The following is a 7,289-nucleotide window of genomic DNA, read 5'->3' on the forward strand; positions in this document are numbered from 1 at the left end:
TGCCCAAGAGGCAACCACTACACATCAAACCCATAAACAAAAAAAATATTGTGACCCATTAGTTGTCAGGGCCACTACCACAACAGCGATAACGGGCCGGCCCCTGTCGAACACGACCACCAACCGTGTCGCATGCTCCCCACTGTGGAACATTCGCCAATGCTGTGTAAAACAAAAAACAACTCTGTCCCGACTCTTGGGCAAGCTAGACCTCACAAAAGGTTCCTCCACTGCGGTATATGACTGGAGTGGGGCAGGCGCCTCCTCCACTGAGGTGTAAGACTTAGGACCCCATCGACAAACCAAAACCTTATCTATGAGCTCCATTTCAACAGGCCCCTCCACCGATACCGACCTGTCAAAAATAGACTGCAAACCAAAATCAAGTTGAGAGCTACACAGAAAAACAGAAACCATAGATCTCTGATACCACCACAGCGCCCATATCCATCCCACCTGGCACTGGCAGTTCAGGATACTGCAAACCGTGAACATCCAGAGTAGGATGCACCGCCTCAGGTACAGCCCTACCGTCCCTGGAACATGGCAATACATCAGTCACAAAAACGTCTGGAACACCATCTAAAATGGCGTCACACAAAATAACATTGGCCTGATCAAAATGGTTGCCACTCATCAGACCAGGTCGCGAAGGCGGCTCCTGCTCCACAGGACACAGGTAACTAGGTTGACTAGCACACCTAGTGCATGGCAGAGAGTCAGTGTGGACACGTGAATCAATGTCAGAATCATCAACTGACATACTGGGACCATCCCTGCCCACAAGTGAAACATCAGGGACAATAGAGCTACTGTGGGAAGGCTGGCAGCCTAAGCCAGGCCTTGTAGCCTCTTCAACTAGAACGGTGTCACATGAATCAACAGCATCTCTCATAGCATCCTTCCCACACTCATCCTCCAATTCGTTCGTGGCCTCAGCCACCGTACAGGCTGGGAAGACCTTGAGACACTGCGCTGCCAGAACATCTCCTGCCACATGTCTATCCGGCACGCATGTCAACTCTGGTTTCACCACCGGGCCTGACACAAAGGCACAATCAAGAGAATCATTATGCAGAGGTACATCCACAGTGTGCTTTCCAAAATTCTCAACAGGTACACTTTTCAATTCAACAAAGAATGTGTCACTAAGTGTAATGTCACAAGTCGAAGTATCAACAACATCACTTTTGTCCTTTGATATTGCCTGTGTCACAGCACACACAGGGAACACTCCTGGATGTTTCTGTGCCAGCTCATTAGGGACCTCAGAAACCACAGGAATGGGAGTTACAACTGGAGTAGCCAACACTTTATCACCAGCCAAATCATTCCCTAGAATGAAGGACACCCCTCTTATGGGAATGTGAGAACATACCCCCACAACAACATTGCCTGATACTAAGGGAGAATTGAGTGTGACCTCATGCAAAGGTGCATCCACAAATCCACCTCCAAAGCCACGAACAACGACACCGGAATGCAAAGAAGACTTTACTGAAAATGGCAAAATCCCCTCCAGAATGAGGGACTGAAAAGCTCCGGTATCTCTCCAAATCGTTATAGCCTGTTTGGACTCTAGTGCATTAGTCAGGGAAACAAATCCATCCATCATAAATCTTGAGGAACCCTCAAGCTCTTTGTCCACACGTTTGATACTTTCCCCATCACCCTCTAACGTTGGCATAGGTGTTCTGCATATGGTTTCTACCAGAGCCACCGTTCTGACATTTCTCTGTTCAAGCACTGGGGACCCAGCAACGATATGACCAGGCTCTTTACAGTAGAAACATATAATCCCCTCTGGGAATGCACTAGCAGAACCACCCCGCCTAGGAGGTGAAGTTAACTGACCAGCAGACACAGGTTTTGGGAAACGGCCCCCCTGAAAAGGATGCCTATCCCTGGACTCAACACGGTAGTCCTCCACAAAAACGGACTTGTGTGTCAACACAAACTCATCAGCGAAGACAGCAGCGTTGCCTATCTTCAATACCTTACGCTCATTTAGATGCGTGGAAACGGTATCAGGAACACATCTTTTAAATTCCTCTAGGAGAATCAACTGCCTAAGCTGCTCTCTTGACTCTGCTTTCTGAGAGGTGCACCACCTGTCAAACAGGTTCTCCTTCTCTTTTCCAAATTCAACATACGACTGTCCCTCCGACCTGCGATAACCTCTAAAACGCTGACGATAGGCCTCGGGGACTAACTCATAAGCCCTCAATATGGAAGCTTTAACAAGCTCATAGTCAGCACTTTGTTCAAGGGACAGAGCAGTATAGGCTTCTTGCGCCCTACCAACAAGAACACACTGCAGCAGCAGTGTCCAGGCTGTATCAGGCCACTTCAATGTGGTTGCCACCCGTTCAAAGAGGGGAAAATACCTATTGACATCCTTCTCAAAAAAAGGAGGCACCATCCTAATATTTTTGCCTACATCAAAACCGGAACGCGACTCTGAATGCAGAGCACCCGCCTGCAAGGCAGCATGCTTATACTCAAGCTCCTTCTGCGCACACTCGTGCTCCAGCAACATTTGCCTCTCCTTAAGCTCACGCTCCTTACGCTTACGTTCATGCTCACGCTCTCTCTCCTTAAGCTCACGCTCCTTAAGCTCACGCTCACGCTCATGCTCACGCTCTCTCTCCTTAAGCTCACGCTCCTTAAGCTCACGCTCATGCTCACGCTTCTCTCTCCTCTCCTCACGCTCTTGCTGTAGCTGTCTTTCCTTAAATTCTAACTCTCTAAGCCTCCACTCACCCTCCGCCACCGCAGATAGCAGCGGAGACACTTCAGACAAAGGAGGCTCCTCCACCCTCGCCGCAAGCACCTGCTCCCTAACGAGCAAAGCCCTCAAAGCACCCAAGGCAGTCGGTTTCAAACGCTTCTCACTGGTAGTAAGCTCCACCTGTAGTGCACAGCAAGCTCCAGAAGCTGTTCCTTGGAAAACCTTTCCAACAACTCATCAGAAGGGTGATCAACAAAATCCTTTATGGAAGCCATCCCTACTGCACCAGCGCCACAACCTGCTCACTGTAGAGTCACCAAAAACACCCTAGCATACACACAATATACCTGAGAACCACTGAAGAACCACGAAGAACCACTGAAGAACCACTAAAGAGCCACTAAAGAACCACTGAAGAACCACCAAAGAACCACCGAAGAACCACTGAAGAAACACTAAAGAACCACTGAAGACCGCTGAAGCACTCCTTGTTAGCGTCAGCATGCTAATGCCAATACTAATAACTACAAGGAGACGCGTGGAAATGTGTGCTCTACTGAGCGCACCTTTCTAGTTTGCAAAAAAAAATAAAAAAAAACAACCACCCGAAATAAATAGATGTGTCATACGCGCAGGAGGTCAGGTGCTAACAGGTAGGCTATCCAAACACTCAAAACAAACAAAATAAATACAACAAACAAATTCAAACAGGTGCCCCTTATAACCTGATATGACACTTACAGCTTCTACATCTAAACTGCAGTCAACACGGCCCACCACATTTCTACCCTAAATAAAACGTCATCAGGGCCCACCACACTACCTGTGTTTTCTGGCCCCCTATCCTACCTACCCTTAAGCTAATGCCCTGTAGACCTAACCCTCTTCAACCACACCTGCTACCAGCCAAAGATCATATTGACCATCCACCCGTCAAGTATATGGTATGGTACAAGACAAGTAGATGGTGCTAATCACTTCTCTGACTGCCCCAGGAGTATGTGGTGCATAGGAAGCTAAGAAACAACCAGAAAATAATGTCCCTACCTACATGTGGTGTCCACTAAACTATATATTTTAACAGCAATAAGTAGTCACATCAAATTACAAACAAATAAGGGCATACTCACCTGTTTGATGATCAGCTCAAGCCCCCACGTTACACAACATGTAACGAACACCACCCACACTATAGCACCACGACACACCATGCAAAAAAGAAAAAGAAAAAAAACACCAAACAAATTCTAGGGGTATTTGTTTCCAAATTCACTCCCGGACGAGCGCCCAACTGTTACGACCCTGGCTCAAAGGGACGCAACCTATGTGCAACCAGACACCAAAACCCGTGTTTAGCCCAAAAGACTACTCTAACAAATGAAATACTGATACAAACTAAAGAACAAAGAATGGGAGAACATGACAAGTCTCGGTTTACACACACTCCTCTAGCCACAGTCAGCGTGCATGTGTGTGTGAATGACTGGTTTTAACCTGCCAGCAGGTATCCAATCAGCAGCAATTAGCTAATTAGCAGCACTCACCTGCATGCCCAGTGACACAGGAGTGATCAAGCTCATAGTACATAACATGGTACCATGAGGTGCACGCATAGTCGTAGTACCCTTGAATGAGTGCTGCTGCCAGAGTCTTCAGGGTATTCTTGTTTACCCGAGAGGAAATGCGGTACAAGAATTGAGTTCGTTGGTTGACTTTTTTTATTACATTGGATGCCATTTTGTCACAGGAAAGATTAGCCTTTAGGATGGAACCCAGGTAGGTAATTGTATCTTTCCTTGTGACAATATTGTCACCCACTGTAACTGAGAAGCCGTCGGTCTTGCTGAGTTTGTTATTTGAAGGGAAGAGAATGGACTCTGTTTTGCCCATGTGTAATGATAGTTTGTTATCAGCGAGCCATACTGTATGCAGATTTTGCCTAGTTCCGAGCTGAGGGTTTTTTCAACCTGTAACTTGTTCTTGTCAGAGACCAGCAGGGCTGAGTCGTCTGCGAACAAGAACAAGTTGCAGTCACAAGCTGACGACATGTCATTTGCATAAATTAGGAACAGTAGCGGTCCTAGTATGTTTCCTTGTGGAACACCACAGCTCACTGTGAGGGGGGGGGGGGGGGATAGGGTACCGTTTACCTCCACCACCTGTTCTCTCCCCTCCAGGTAGGATTGCATCCAGCTCACTGATAGACTATCAAAACCAATTGCTTTTAGCTTGTCAATCAGAATGGAGTGATTGACAGTGTCGAAGGCTTTTTGTAGGTCCAGCATGACCATGCCGCAGTATTTGCCCGCGTCCACCTCTTGTTTGATATAGAGAAGGCATGTGTCAGTGGAGTGGGATGTTCTGAAGCCAGATTGGAATTCGTAGATTAGATTGCGAGGGTGACCCCTCTGCACAAAAAGGGCAGCAAATTAGACCAAGTCCTTGGGGACGTGTCCCTGTTTTATGGAGAGGTTTATTATGTGTGTGATGACTGGGGTGATGGCGGCTGCTGAGTCTCTGAGGAATTTGGAGGGGGTGTTGTCATGGCTTGTGGCCTTGTTAGGTTGGAGGGCGCTCAGTTTTTTGAGTACCTCATCTGTAGTTACCATTTCCAGTTTGAAGTCGTCTTTGTGGACACCTAGGTTTTTGTAGTAAGCTACTATGTGTTTTACCCCATAATGCCCTGAGTGGGAGGGTAGTTTGTTTACCAGTGTTGTGGCATGTGTTATGGTTTGTAACCGACCCCAATCGCACAACACAAGACAGGTATGAGAGTAAGCCAAAACAGGGCAAATATTTATTATAGAACAAAAAGCGGCACAGTCCCTTTAAGGGAGAACACAAAAACACTAGAGTCAAGGAAATATGGAAAATGCAGCACTGTGCCTTTAAGAGGCGAACAGGCTAAGGGACTAAGGCTAAGGGCCAGGGCTAAGTGTCAGGGCCAGGACCAGGGGCACTGGAGAGGGGGACAGGGACAGAGGCCCGGAGAGGCGGGCTGGAGACAGGGACAGAGAACAGGGTTAAGGCCTTGGACAGGGCGAGGGCCAGAGCTGCTTACAGGGTTGAGGACAGGGTTCCGACGGCAGAGGCCTGGCACAGGAACAGGGGCCCGACGGCGGAGGCCTGGCACGGGGACAGGGTCCCGACGGCGGAGGCCTGGCACGGGGATCCTCCTCCTCCTCTTCGGATGCTGCAGACGGGCAGCGCAGAACAAAGGGGGTCCCAGGGGACCGGGATGGGAACACGCCGTCCTCCCGTGGAATACTAGGGAGCGACGACGAGCCTGGGTCCAAGGGGAACGGGATGGGCACACGCCATCCTCCCGTGGAATACTAGGGAGCGACGACGAGCCTCACCCCAGGAACGAGGATCACGAAGAGACGCTTTCCTCCTGTGGAATCGGGAGCGATGACGAGCCGGCTTGACGTCTGGAGTGGGAACACTGGAAAACCTCCCGTAGAGAATTAGAGAGCGAAGACGGTGTCCCACTCCAGGCAAACGGCGACAGGTGGTGATGGCTGGCACGTCGTCTCACGCCAGAGACGCGGCAGGTGATGGTAACGTACAGGATGGTAACGTACAGAACTCCATGAACACAGAGTGGATACAGATACAGAACGAACACAGAGTCCAGAACACAGAGTCCAGAACACAGAACGACCCGACAAGGACTGGAGGGGAGTCTGCAACCTATGTACTCTCCGAGGTGATTGCAAACTCCCAACAGGTGCGTGAAGGTAGAGGATCAAGGATGTCCAAGGGTGGGGGCTGGTGAAGAGTAGAGGAGAGTAAATCATCGCAAGGGTGGGGGCTGTTGAGGAGAGTAGACAGGGAAAACACAGGAAAAAGGTCCAGGGACAGGCAAATCCTCACAGTACCTCCCCCTCCACGGGAGCCACCGGGCGACCCAAAAAATCAGACAGCGGGGCAGGGGACATGACAAAGCAACAAACAAAAAAAAACTGGGCCATGCTAGCAGGGGAAGCTACACCTAAAGTGGGGCTAGCAGAGGGACTGAGTAGCTGCCAGAGCATTGCTAGCTACAGGGCCTATGCTAGCTGTACTGCTACATTAGCATAGAGGCTGCGCTAGCTGCCGGAGCTAGGCTAGCAGACAGGGCTGGACTAGCAAAGGAGAACAAGCTAGCTGGAAGGACAGTCCTAGCTGTGGGGAACAGGGTAGCTAACAGGGGAGCTAACGAGGCTAACAGGGGAGCTAACAGGGGAGTCAACAGGGGAAAAAACAGGGGAACTAACAGGGGAACTAACAGGGGAACTAGAGGGAGCTAGAGTGAGCTAGAGGGAACTAGAGGGAACTAACAGGGGCTAACTCACATACACTGTCTGTGCTGGCTGGGGTCGTCGACGGGTCGGGTCGTACTGTTATGGTTTGTAACCGACCCCAATCGCACAACACAAGACAGGTATGAGAGTAAGCCAAAACAGGGCAAATATTTATTATAGAACAAAAAGCGGCACAGTCCCTTTAAGGGAGAACACAAAAACACTAGAGTCAAGGAAATATGGAAAATGCGGCACTGTGCCTTTAAGAGGCG

This window comes from Notolepis coatsorum, assembly GCF_963971535.1.
Source record: "Notolepis coatsorum genome assembly, chromosome: 13".
Taxonomy (NCBI): Eukaryota; Metazoa; Chordata; class Actinopteri; order Aulopiformes; family Paralepididae; genus Notolepis; species Notolepis coatsorum.